The sequence below is a fragment of the Peromyscus maniculatus genome, chromosome 1, assembly GCF_049852395.1.
Source record: "Peromyscus maniculatus bairdii isolate BWxNUB_F1_BW_parent chromosome 1, HU_Pman_BW_mat_3.1, whole genome shotgun sequence".
Lineage (NCBI taxonomy): Eukaryota > Metazoa > Chordata > Mammalia > Rodentia > Cricetidae > Peromyscus > Peromyscus maniculatus.
In genome coordinates this window covers 145,949,839-145,964,059 of record NC_134852.1, presented here as the reverse complement: position 1 = coordinate 145,964,059, position 14,221 = coordinate 145,949,839, and the positions used below count along the sequence as shown (strand labels likewise).

General features: G+C 50.1%; 1 pseudogene; it reads left to right on the top strand.

Moving 5' to 3' along the window:
• Positions 1–5,652: 5,652 nt before the first annotated feature.
• The window catches only part of LOC121830885 (small ribosomal subunit protein uS10 pseudogene), a 59,202-nt pseudogene continuing 50,633 nt past the window's right edge, over positions 5,653–14,221 (top strand).

Here is a 14,221-nt window from a genome sequence, read left to right as displayed (position 1 = left end):
CTGGTCATGCCCTGGAACGCCCTCCCAACCTCTGCATTATCTCCACGGCCCATCTCATCACTAAGACAGCTGCTGCTCAGCTAACTATCGGATGGGTAACATACGGTGTGGATACACAGGATAGAGGGATGGTTCTAGTTCACCCTGCTATTTGAGCAATGCGCAATTTAAAACTTATGAGTTGCTTATTCCTGTAGTTTTCCATTCTGTATTTCTAGGGCACAATTGAGTGAGGGTAACTGAATGTGTGGAAAGCTAACCTACCATGGATAAGGCATGTTTGTTGTACTCTGTCCACTTCATAGACATTGTTTTCAACATTAGTCTTTGTAGCTGTTTCTATTAGAATTAATTTTGAAATGTAGGGAATTGGTGGGTAGTTTTCTGTCTGGATTTCACTTTGGGGTTTGCAGCAAACTTGCATGTTGATTCTGGCCAGTGAGGACACCTATGGAGAACTCACAGGACCTCTTGTTTGGCTCGGAAGGAACCAAGTGTGAGTGTTTCCAGATGCTACCAGTAGAGGGCAGCAGAGGCTGATAAATGCTTAGTTGCAGTTGGCCGAGGGCTCTGGGAGGAAGCCCAGGTCACCCTCAGGTTCAGTGGGTGATCTTCTGTGTGTTTGGAGGTGTGCTTCTCCAAAAAGTTTTGTCCGTGGGGTGCCCTACCTTCCCACAGTCACCCGTACATATGCATGTCAGAAATCACCATGTGAAAGGCGCTCTAGCCCCATTCATTTGAGCTTTTTTATGTGTATCTGTGCATGTCTGATACTTGCCCCTCCCTGTTGATGGTGGCCTCTGTGGCTATGTAGTTTTTATTAAATCCTTTCAAAAAAATAAAGTCAGTATGAAGCCATGAAGACATTCCACGGCTCTTGAATATAACAATTCCTCTTCCTTATCTGCTTCCCATGGGGGAATAAGAGACCTCCCAGGAAGCCCTTTAGGGGCCCCTTAACCCTTGGCATTCTGCCTGCATGTGCAGGCACATGGGTCCCCACTATGCAGACAAGCCAGGAGCTCATGGAGCTGGAGCCTTTCTGCAGAGAGCAGTGGATACACTGAAGCCATTGCTTTCCTTGAAGCATATCACCCCAGACAGGGACACACTTCCATGAGGCTTCAAGACTCACTTTGAACCAGCTGTTCCTGAGTTCTGTGTGCCTGGCATCACAGGCCCGGGCTCTGTCCTCTGCTGTACTGCCCCTTCTTCCCAATGCTTGGTTAGCTTCGCTGATGGCTCATGCTGTTGGTGCTACCCACCCATCCAGTGAACTCCATTCTGATAGGACTTCTACCTTTCCCCACCTAAGGAGAAGGGAAGGAGAGGCAGGGCCCATTTCCTCTGCTGCAGTGTGGTGTCTTCTGCCAGACATAGCTTCCTTCCAGCTTCGTGCAGGACCTTGGAGATCCTTAGGGAGACCGACATCACCCCTCCTGCGGGGATGATCCCCAACTGCAAGAGAAAACCGAACCAGGATCTTCATAAGGTCTGCTCAGAGAAGTTTGGGAAGGAGAGCCAGCCTCCCTCTCCCACTTCAGTTGGACCCTCCTTTTCTGAGTGCCCTCCTTTTCTGAGGCCACTCCTTCACTGGCCCCCCTCACACCACCTAAGGCAAACTCCAGGCTCTCTTGTCAAGGCTCTGACTCATCTCCCACAGAGGTGAGACCAGGGTGGCCTCCCTTCTGACCCTGCTCCTCCAAAAGCTCCAGGATCTCTGTCACTGCCGCTGTCTTGATCATGTCTGCCAGACTTCCGACTTCTCAGACCAGCCTCTCCCCTGGCGTCTTAACCCCTTCTGTTTCTGGATCCAACACTCAGCTATGTTTAGGGCTCCTTTCCCACCTTCCTGCTTTCCCAGGCTTCCTTTCTGCAGCCCATGGGTGTCGCGACAGTGGCTACCTCTGTTTGTCTTTCACGAGGGCCCGACCACCAGTCAGCCCACCACGATCAAGCTTTGAAGGTCTGATCACATCTGCCCTCACCGCATCAGGCCGCAGAAAGCTGGTCCCCTTGCCTGGCCAAGGCCTTACCTGTGCCATCTGGATAGAGAGGGGACAGAGAGTGGTCCCGACGCAGCGGCATTTCACAGAATGAGTTTACAGGTTCTTGCGCAACACTACGCTCTGAATGCTTGGCAGTGAGCTTCTGCTGGCATTGGTGTGCTCCCTGGGTCCATCCCAGATGGTGACAATCCACAAATACCACTTCCTCTGCATCCTGCATGACAGACAACCACAGAGGCCCCATGAAAGCTGCCACCTCACCTGAAAGTGCCAACCAGTGCACAGGCCTCTCAGAGCCTTTTAAGTGGCGACTGCCTAGCCTGGCCTCATCTGTTTACGTGGGCCGATGATTCCCTGCTCTCCCTATAGAGAGAGTTCCCAGCCAGAGTTCCCCTGCCCCCAAGGCAGCTGCTTCTAAATAAATCGAGACGTAAAAGTTAATTGTTTTATTGGACTGAAAAGAAAAGAGCAGCGGCAGCAGCCAGCAGGAAGGGCTTAGAGTGCTGTTTGCTAATTTATTTTAAAGCTAGTTTTAATTTGGTATTGACTGTCCTGTCCCAGGCTCTGGGGGACATCTGTCTGGGCTCCCTGAAGCTGATGGGCTGGAGGCAGCAGGCTCCTCTGGTTTGAAACTAATTTGTCTTTGAAAGGAAGAGCTCAGCAGGATACTCAAGAAGTTTCTCTAGCAAAAGATTTTGAAAGGCTGGGCGAGTCTCTCCCGCTCTGGATGGAAGGGCTGCTGGGGTGAGGATGAGTGGCCTGTCTTATCCTTCCTGGAGTGGAAGCTGTTCCCACTTCCAGCCAGCAGCTTCCTTCCTGGACCTGGGAAGAGGGATCCCCTGGTTCTCTCCCAGCTTTGATGGGATTATGGTGTCCTCAGGTCCATCCCCCATCCTTTGATGGGATTAAGGCAGTTTGGAAAGGATTCATTTCACCTAAGGAGTCCCAGCCTTACCAGCCCTGGGCAGACATTCCTGTTCCTGCTTTAGGTACAAACATCCTTCTGGAATAATCTCCCTCCAACCTCTGCTGCGCTTCTTTTCTGGGAGAGTGTTCACAAGCTTCCAGTTCTTGGCCTTGATTGGCACCATCTCCAGCGAGACTCAAGAAAGGATGCACCCACTAATTTGGCCATTGGCCTTCCTCTTAGTTGCTAAATATATGCACAGATCTAATTGCTGTAAAGTAGCATGTCACCAGAGGTTTTAGGGTAAAGCCTGGGCTTTAGAGCCCCACAAAGTGAAGTTCATTCACACACCCCAATACACTAAAGAGACTAATGGGGGAAAGTAGAGAGAAGAAATTGACTTGCTGTGGCCATACTGGGAATCGCAACAAATAAAAGGGCCCAGGGACCTCAAGTCTGTCTTTGGGACACTGACACGAAGGTAAGGCTCAAAAAAAGAAATATTTGCGGGGAGGGGTCAGGGACAAGAGACATACTTTGTTAATCGATCCTGGTCAAGGTGTGAACTGTTTGACCATTGTCTTTGCTGTGATCCTGTTACATGAGCAGAACTCCTTCCGGCTGCTATTGCTTAAAGGATCGATCTAATCCTCAGGAGATGGTCACTTCTGCTGAAGCTGCAGCCTTGGCCCCATGGATAGCTGGGCTCATCTTGGGAGACTCTGTCTTGTGAGGTTGTGAGACCATCTGTCCCCTCACACCTCCGCACCCCCCTCCCCAGCTTTGTAATCTAAGGTGGCCTCAGGTTCAAGGCAATGGCTTTTCTCCTTGCCTTCAGCCTTGAAGAGGAATGAGACCGGTTAGAGATGGACTTCCTTATCCCCCACCCCCACCCCCCAATCTCAGAAGCACCAGATCTGAGCCGTGTGTGGAAAGCCCACTGCAGGTTAATGTGGCAGGGGTATATCCTATCCACTGCCCTTTAGGGTACCAAGAAGGAAAATATGCTGTGCACTGATGGGGTGGGTGAGGCAGGATGGGACGGAGTTGTCCACCCTAAGGTTATCCAGCTAGTTCCGGCAAAGCCACTGGTTACCTGCTTCTAGTGAGATCCTTGGCCTGAGATGCACAGAGGGTGACAGGTAGGGGCAGGGGCAGCCTTGTCCTACCTACATGGGATTCTTTGCCCCATTCTTTCCCCGCAAGGAGCTTCTTCCCAGGCCCGGTAGCTCCTCCACACTTCAAATGCTGTGGGAAGAGATAATGGCTACAGATCTCCCAGGATCAGTTTACCAGTAAACAGATCCTGCAGGGACCTAAGACTAGTCTCTTCCTCTGGTACTCCTCAAGAAGATAGCAGATCCGAAGATACCCAGAGCCTGCCTTTTGGCCCCAGAAGCCTGGAACCCATTCCTCTTCTCTGCATATCTGGTTGCCAGCCCAGGCTGAGAGCTGAGTCCTCGCTGTGAATGAAGAAACCAAGATGTTCCAGAGAACAGTAAAGCCCTGGCCACAGCTCTAGCTTCTGTCTGTGCATGAGAAATAGTCAAATAATGTGTAAAAAGGAATGCAAAAAAACAAACAAACAAACAAACAAAAAAAAACCAACCCACTGGGGAAATCTGAAGAGAAGAAGCTGGTGCCCTTAGGGTCAGTAGGCTTGGGGGATATTTTAAGGAAGGTAGGCGGGGTCTCTAGGCCCTGAGGTTGTTCCTTCTCACTTGACCCGTGGGTTGAGCTGGGACCCACATTCCTCTTTTAACCTCAGGACTTGGTCTGGCAGTGAGTGGGGGTCACCTTATCCAGTACAGTTTGTCCCAGTTTCAAGATTTCCTTAAAACCTGTGTACATGAGGCCAGTGTGGGTGACTAAGCCTTCCTTCTGATGGGCTGGCGTTCAGCAATCAGCACGATGTCCAGAGGAAAAGCACAGGCTTGCAATCAGTAGCATTTGTCCAAAGATGTTACTCCCACCTGAGGACCGTCCTAGGACAGGAACCTGGGGATAAGGGCTCTGAGATGGAGAAGAAAGGATATGTTGACAAGGTTCTCAGCACTGCCGTAATCCTGAGCGGGTCCATTCTGTCCCGTCCAGCACCCCCTGCCATCTCTCTTGCCTGATCAGAGCTACTGGCTGCTGGATAAAAAGTGTCAATCAGCAATAATTACATCACCCTCCTGTGCGGCACGGGGTGCTTCATTAGACACTCAGGTGGAAATCGGTCCCTGAGACAGCCATGGTGGAAGACCTGTGGAAGCGTGTGGGCCACAGGGACAGAACCCTCTGATGGTACTGATGTCCTTCACACAGGACTGCATTCATTTTTCTGGGAGGGGTTCTTTGCCACGAGAGTGAGTTGTCACGAGTGTTTGTGTGTCCGGGGTCCTGGGCTTTCTCTGTGTACATTTTTGTGTGTGGGTCCATGTGAGCTGAAGCGTCACAAGGCTCTTATCAGGGGCTGCCTGGCTTTGTATATCCCAACTTCTAGAACCCTCAGCCAAAGGAAATCTGTTCTATAGGTGACCCAGTTTCATGCATCCTGTCGTAACAGCAGAGAAGGGGCAAAGGTAAGTGCTCGTAAGATAAGATAAGGCAGCGCTGCTCTGCCCGGGCACTTTGTGTGTGTGGTTTATCCTCACAGTAACTGTGTGGAGAAGACACTCATTATTCCCACCACTTCCACCTGAGGTCTGAGGAGGTGAGACAATTTTCACAAGGCTTCACAGCCACCTAGGAATGGCGGGGAAGGAGGACCTGGAGCAGTCTGGAGAGGTCTCTGCGAATCAGGGCAGTCCGTCCTTCAGGGAAGTGCGCGAGCAAATGAACTTGAAGGACCTCAGAGGTCATATGTGAATTTACAAGCTGCATCTCTCTCTCTCTCACTTTTCACTCTTTTTCATTGCTCTCTTAAGGGTTCCTGTTCAGCACACGCCCTTGGCACAGACCCCTGCGGTTGGCGCCCCACTCCCGACTGACCTTCTTTGAAAGCCACTGGCCTATGTTGGCTCCATCCCCACAGGATCTGAACTCTGCCTTTTTGCAAAATGCAAATGCAGCAAATGCAGTCCTCTCCAGTCTCTTCTGAGGGCAATGTACCGGAATGCAGTCAACCAGCAGGCCAGCTGACCTCGAACCCAGGTATATGACCCAGAGGCAGGGTCTTCAGTCTATGGATAACAAGGTGCCTGTGAGACCTTGCGAATGAGGAAGGACAATTTTCACGCAGAGACTATCCCAGCTCCAGCCATGTGTTTTTGTAGCACACAGTTGTAATTCAGGTGTGAGCCCTGAGAAGTGTGTGGGCCCCTTGTGACCATGCATGGCCTGCAGGAACAGCAAAGGACATGCTTATTCCTGAATGTGCTGTGGAATCTCACCTTGGGCCTGTGATTGGCTGAAATGCTGTTCTCTGGGTCTCCCTGATGCTTATGTGATGTTCTTTCCCCATCCGTTTCTCCAAATCCCTCATTTTCTTGCCACAGATACCAAGTGAAGGAGGTTCTAACAACCAGTGTCATCTCCAGCTTTATGTTTTTGATCACCTTTCACCCCTGGGGTCCCTCTGATAAGCTGCATGAATCTCAACTTCCAGTCCTGGGCTCCCCCATGCTGTGAGTCTGACTCATATGTGTATAAGAATGTCCCCTGGGGAGCTGGGTGGTGGCTCAGTCTGTAAAGTCTTTGCCATGCAAACATCACGACCAGAGTGCCTTCCATCTCTGGTACCCACGGTAGCACATGCTTGTAAACCCAACACTGGGAGCAGATACTGACGGGAACTGGGCTCACTGGTGAGTCAGGCTGGTCAGTTAGAAAGTTCCAGGCCAATTAGAGATCCTATCTCAGAATTCCAGGTGGATGGACCCTTGATTCCTCAGCTTAGGCTAAGCTCTGACTTCTACTGGCGCGCACACACACACACACACACACACACACACACACACACACACAGGCACACATGTGCATGCACACCTGTACCACACACAAAAATTTACACACACCTACACATGCACACATAAAGACACTTGTTGGAAACAGACGTGCCTTCTACCAAAGCAATCTGCCTGGCCCGCCACTCTTCCCCCTCCAGGCTACATGGAACCATCTTCTCCAGTTAATCCTTCCGGGGAAACTTTAGTTACACAGGAAGGCTTGTGACATAATCTCATCTTAGTCTGCGGAATGACTTCTGCCCCCACCCTGATGAACGGCGGCACTTAGGAGACAGATGGCCCCAGGAGAAGGCCGGGGGACCCCTCCCACATCCCTATCGACCTGCGCTAGTTGATTTACCGGACTGCTTGGTGAAAGGCCACACTGTCAGACCTTAAATCAGCTTGACAGTGGCACCTGCCAGCCCCCCTCATCCGTCTTCAGCTGTCATTGACTAGCATGAGATCAGGTGCTCACTTCCGCTGGCCCTGCCAGGTGCTTCTCCGAAGCCTCAACACAGCTCTGTGATGCTCACTTCTCACACTGCTCCCTGGCTGGCAAAAAAGGCATGCATCTTTGCTGTGGGGGCTGTTGATTGGGTGAAATGAAAACAATCCTGTTTGCTCCTGAAATCCATCCTTCCTAATCTTCCGGGAGGAAACTGCCCTTCTCCGTTCCAAAGTAAAAGACTCGGGACACTTTAAAAAAACATTTTAACTTGTATTTGAGACTATCACAGCTAATATGATTTAAGAGAAAGGTACAAGAAGTAAATTGTTATTTGCTCTCTGACTCTGTGTCTTTGTCTGTGTGTGTGTGTGTGTGTGTGTGTGTGTGTGTGTGTGTGTGTGCAGAAGTTGACATTGAATGTCTTCCTTAGTCATTTCTCCACCGTAGTTTTGTGAGTCAGGGTCTCACACTGAACCTGGAGCTCACTGACTGACTAGGCAGGCTCCCCAGCAAACACCCGTCTCTGTCTTCTCTAGCCCCAGCATTCAGATGTGCTCTGGTCATACTGGACTTTTTTTTACCTGGGTGCTGGGGATTGAACTCAGGTCATCATACTTTCAAATCTCTGTGATGGAGCCATTCTCCAGCCCCAGGAAGCAAACACTTGAAACTCCATGTTCTCCAGAACAATAAGCTTCACTTTCCAAAGCACTGCGTTAGTAAAAAGTACTTAGCAGAAACTCCGTTCTTGCAGCCTTCCATTCCCAGGAGAAGTGCCTTGGGGCCAGTGGTGAGGTACTTAGCAGGTAAAGGCGGGCACTAGAATGTGTCTTTTCTTCTGGATGGTATTTTTGACGTTAGGAAATTAATGCAAACTCTTTGAAGGTAACAGCTCAGGAGCTGAGCAAGGCTTTAAAACAGATCCAAAGGCAGTGTCCCGCTTGTTCACTGTTCTCAGAGAGGCTGCTGAGATGGGCGGAGAGAGGAGGAGAGCTTGTGCAAGCCTTTGGGGGAGGTGCCGGGGTGGTGCGGACCTGCTGGCCCTGGCCCTGGCTGCTGGCTTCTGTCCCGATGAGATGTCAACTGGACAGACCCAGGGCCTTCCCTCAGTGCTACATTTTCCAACCCGAGGCCAGGACAGCTCTGCCAAGAGACTGTCACCACTAAGGGCTCCAGTCCATTTCCCTTTGCGATGAAGTTACACACACCCGCTTAGGAACTCCACTCTGCACCTTCCTTAAAGTGACAGTGACCTTGCTGCCCCGAGGCATACTCATGCACAGGGCCAGAGGGATTTCCTCCCAGGCCTGCCTCCAGCATCTTAGCCTCTAAGCAGAGAGGCCCGTGAAGGAAGGAGCCAACTCTTCCCGGGGAAGGGCGGTTCTGGCAAGTGTCCAAGGATGCTCTGCCTGTCATTTCTGAAGGATAACTTCATCAGCATCTCCCCACCACAGCTTTGAGGGTTTGAAAAGCTTGTTCACAAAGGGAGAGAAGGAGGAAGGGAGGGGAGGGTGGAGGCCTTTCCTGTTGTATCACTTTAAACAGAAAAACAGTGTTTGGCAGGCGTCTATAATCCCAGCACCCAGAAGGTGGAGGCAGGAGGATCACAAATTTGAAGTAGGATTTGGCTACCTAGCAAATCTGTCTCAAAACACTAGACAAAACAAAAACCAAGGGCTTGGTCTGTAAAGTGCTTTCAGCTCAAGTAAGAGGACTTTGATCTGATCCCAGGATCCGTACATAAAAGCTGGGGTAGTGGCCATAGCTTGTAATCCTAGGGAGCTGGAGACAGGTACACCCCTGGGGCTCACTGGCTCGCCAGTCTAGCCTACTTGGCAAGTTCCAACCCAGTGAGAGACCCTGCCTCAAAAGTAAGGTGGACAGCTGGTGAAGAATGACACCTGAGCTTGTCCTCTGGCCTGGATGCGTCCTCCCACCCCCAAACACACACGCACGCGCGCGCGCGCGCGCGCACACACACACACACACACACACACACACACACACGCACACGCACACGCACACGCACGCGCACGCACACGCACACACACACACACACACACGCTGGTAGATATGTAAGCACACACACACATGTACACACATGTGCACAAATGCACTTACTTGCACTAGCACGGTAGACATATGAGCACCCATACATGCCCATAAAGAGGAAAACAAGTCACCAAATGAAGCCAGTCCAGCTGTGTTGTCACCAATAACAGTGCACACGGCCCACCAGCCTGCAGAGCTGCGGAGGAACCGAGGCTCTCCAAACTTTCTAATATTAGAGCAAATTAAATGATGACGTCAGTTATGTTTAAAATAGTCTTGTCACTTCTACAAGGGAAATGACAGCCCTCTTCCTAGTGGTTTCTCTGAGGACTCTCAGACGTTTGTGTGAGAAAGAGCCTCTAAGTAAGAGGGAGAGATGCCATCCGGTGCACAGACACTGGTTTGTGACTCTGTGCTTGGCCACCCCGTGACACTCACCTTGTCAGACAGGTGTGGCTGCAACAAAAAGATTAGTCTAAATTATTAAGAGGATAAATTTTGCTGTCCGTCAAATGACATTTCATCTTACATCACGATCATTCTAGAGTTTCAGTGTCTCAGCCAAGGAAAGGCTTTGAAGACCAAACAAGAGAACATGGACTCGGCATTCCTGATTTTGTTCTGCACGTGAGAGGAGAGGGAAGCCCTCCCTCTGTCTTCCCCCCTGTGCCCAGGAGCCTCTCCAGCCTCCTTGACTCCTGCTGATTTCTAAGAACTCTGAATGTCTCCATAGTCCTTCTCGGCATTGCTCAAAATTGCTTAGCTCAGGGTTTCCACTGAGAAACTGGCTGTGGGTGAGCAGATGCTATGATGGTGTGTGTGTGTGTGTGTGTGTGTGTGTGTGTGTGTGTGTGTGTGTGTGTGTGTGTGTGTGTACGTGTGTGCCCCAGCAGCATCTTCATTAAAGCCATTGGAAAAAGAGTGCTTTGCTGGATCTTTCAGCCTTCTGCAATCACCTTAGTAGCCAATGGCAACCATGCATGTTGGGTTTACAAAGGCTCCAAGTGGTAGCCAGGGAGGCTGGCTGTAAATTGTAAGCTCTCGTTGGGCTTCATAACTGGATTCTAAGCCTTGATATCTGGGGCCCATCATTCTTTATTGTGGGGCTATCTCAAGCACAATAGTCAGTGGAGCTTCGTGCATGCATGACCTCTGTGCAGTCATCCCCTGTTCACTGCTTCCCACCTCTAGCTATGATGAGCAAATGTCTCCAGACACTGCCAAGTGACCTTGGTGAACGGACCCTGAGTGAGGCCCATGGGTGTGGCTGTAGCATTTGTGTTTGTATGTGTGCACCCACATGGGTTGCTGGTGAGCAGAGGTCAGATTTAAGTGGCCACTCTTCTCCTATAGCGAAGTCTCTTTTTCCAGCATCAACCCTAGGGTGATTCATCACGTGCCTCTCAAAGCCACAAGGCCCTCCTTGCCTGCACGGCTGCACCTTCTGCCCCTGGAGCCCCTCCCCCAACTTGCATTGCCCAGGGCAACTCTGACAGTGGTGATGGGTGTTGATGGGAGAAGACACATGAGCCCAGGAGTGCAGAGGGACATTCCCAGGACCCTGTCCCCGACTCTTCTGGCCATTTCTGTAGCCTCACTTTCCTGATCAGTGAGGAATGTGCCTGGGGACACTGGCTTCTTCCTGTGCAGTCTCTGGAAATGGAGTGCCTCCCACATTCCTCAGGGAAGTGGGCAGCCTGGTCCTAATTACTGACTTAGCAAGGGGGCCCAGAGCAGGTTTCTCCTGAGTCAGAGGTGGAGACACTGGGGGCTCCGGGCTCTAAGATTCACAGGTGTTCATAAAATGTGCGTCATAGACTCTGAAGCTACAGGGAATTAAGTTGGTGTTTCACTCAGCATTTCAGCTCTCCCCGGACTGAATGGGATGTCTGGCTCATCTCTCCTCCTACTCTCAATTCCACACAGACCAGTGACTCTGACCCCCTCAAATCTCTTGCCTTCAACTTGGGCTGGAGATATGAGCAGGCTTGCCAGGGGTGTCCACCTCAAGGAGGGCACCTCACAGGGGGAAAAAAAGCTATGGTGTCTGCCAACCCAGGGATTAGCCCTTCCCTCCCACAAACTCAGCAGTCAGAACCATCTGCAGGTAAAAAAGGACATTGGAAGCAGCAAGATGGATCACCAGCTAAAAGCTCTTGCTACCAAGCCTGATTTCCATCACCAGAACCCACATTCTGTAGAGAGAGAATAGGCTCCCATTAGTTGTTCTCAGACACACAAGCACAGACAGGCAGACAGGCAGACAGACAGACAGACAGACAGACACACACACACACACACACACACACACACACAATGTAGTACACTTTTCAAGTGGAGTCGGGGAGTCCTGAGCAGTTGCAAGCAGCATTTGTCCACTGCAGTAAGACCTAACTTTGAGGGCCAGTGTCACACAGACCAGTGGGGACTCAGGCTGGCGAGGGACAGCTGGGGGTGGGGCATAGGAAGAGGTGAGTGCGCAGGCTCAGTTCTATCTCAGGCATTCTCATAGATTCATCCACTTCCTGCCACAATTCATGCACAACCTACTCCACTCATATCCAGCAGGCGCTGGACACAAAGTGTACGAGAGAGAGCCCCTTCGTGTTAGGAGCTCAAGGCTGAGTGTGAGGAGCAGGGTGAGCAGGTCAGCAGCACCCCTGTGGCCCTAGGTGGCCCCTGGGGAGGCAGGGACATGACCTCTCTCCTCTAAGTAATCTTCCTGAGGGTCGACACCTCCAGTGAGCCTGTGCATAGCTGAGGGACAAGTGGGAAGAGAGGGGATTGAGGGTGTCAGGGGCTGCTTTGGTTGGGGAGGATGGGAAATAAATGGCAAGAGGAGAGATGAGCCAGGGGTCTATAAATGGCGACTTGAACTTTGACCCCTGATGATGTTAGCCCATTGTTCTCCATAGGCTTGCGGGGCAGAGCTCAGCTTGCGAGGCAAAGAGAATGAGGAGATCTGTGCTCCCATGGGGAGGTCCTGTGGGACCTTGCCATGGGGTCAGAATGGCTGTCAAAAGGATCCCAAGGCCCATGGTCAGAGCAAGGGTCATGAGAATGAGTGGGAGAACACAACACCTTCATGGAACTCTCCTCTCTGCTGTCTGTGCCCATGTCCACCCTTAGATTGTTCTAGGGTACGGAGGACAGTGGAAACTTGGCACTCCCAAGCAGGGGACACCTTGGCAGGTTCTGGTCTAGGGTCCAGGCACGGCATGTAAGATGACACTAATAAAAACCCAGGTGTTCAGTTCAATGTGAGCCGTAAACAAATGACAAACAGAACACACTCCCATTAAAACCAATCTGCTGTTTGAGACCAACGTTTCCTTGAGTGTCTTGCATTTTATCTGGCCCTCCACTGGGCAAGCTGGGTCAGCAGCTTCTAGGGAGCCTCTAATGGAGTCTACCCACAGCAGAGGATCTTGGTTGATGAACAGCTCAGCCCCACACTAACCACAAAGGGCAGGTGAGTGGTTCCCCTGACAGCCTCTGCTCTCGGCTGGGGGAAGCCTTCTCTTCCTGAAGATGCTGGTCTAGAATCCAAATGCTCTTAGCTTCCTCTGTGTGCATCCAAAGTGACGATCTACATGCCAATCAGTGTCAGGTCTTCAACCATGCTGCCAAGTTTGGGGACCAGACACAGTTATTTTTTAAGTTGTTCTTCTCAGAACAACATCAAGTTGAACAAAATAAAATGTCCTTCCAAGGACAGTCAACATTATGAATGGCCCAAAGGAGCATGGGAATATTCTGCTTGTCTTTTTAAGGAAAAATTGCCCATTGGCCTTAAACAATTTTATAAAAATTGTCAAGTCGCATATCCAAACACTCAATAAACATTAGCTGTAATTGTTATTGTGGCCACATTCCCCTCTTTTCCCCAGTTTTGCATGTTTTTGGTTTCAGTTACCCAGGATCCATAAAACTGTGAAAATGGTAAATGGAAAATTCTAGCAATAAAAAACATATAGGTTCTACATTGAACAGTATTCTGAGAATTATAGTGAAATCTTAAGTGTTCTGTTCTATCTCCCTGGGATATGTCATTGATGTACAGCTGTACAGTGTGTCTACCTTGTATATGCTACCTGCCTGCCAGTCACTCATTAGCCATCTGAGTTATCACAGCAACTATCAGGGTATTCTGTTCAGGGTTTGTGTTCAGGTGACCCTTATTTAGTAATGGCTCCAAAGCCCAGTAGCTATTGGGGTTGGCGATTCTATTTTAGTATATTGTTATAAGTGTTAATCTTTTAATGTGCCTGATTCATAAATTAAACTTACAGGGACATATAGAACATAGTTAAATAGGGTTTGGTACTATCCATCTCAGTTTCAAGCACATACTAGGAGTCTTTGAACATATGCTTCATAGATAATAGGGAACTATTCTATTCTTATTCTTATGGTTATGGTTGGATATGAAGTATCTCCCACAGACTTGGTAGGTTATAGAAGCCTTAAGAGGTGGAACATAATTGGAGGAAGTAAGTCTCTTTGAGACATGTCCTGAAAAAGATGTATCCTCTCCTGCCTCTTTCCTTTCTTTCTTTCTTTCTTTCTTCCTTTCTTTCTTTTTTCCTTCTTTCCTTCCTTCCTTCCTTCCTTCCTTCCTTCCTTCCTTCCTTCCTTCCTTCCTTCCTTCCTTCCTTCCTTCCTTCCTTCTTTCCTTGCTTCCTTTCTCCCTCTCTCTCTTTCTTTCTTTCTGTGTGTGTGTGTGTGCGTGTGTATGTGTGTGTGTGTGTGTGTGTGTGTGCGCGTGTGTGTGCACTTCTTGACCTCTGTGGAGTGAGCAGCTTCTGCCATACGCCCCAGTTACCATGGTGCTATGCCTCAGCTCAGGTCCAAAGCAATAGATCCAGGC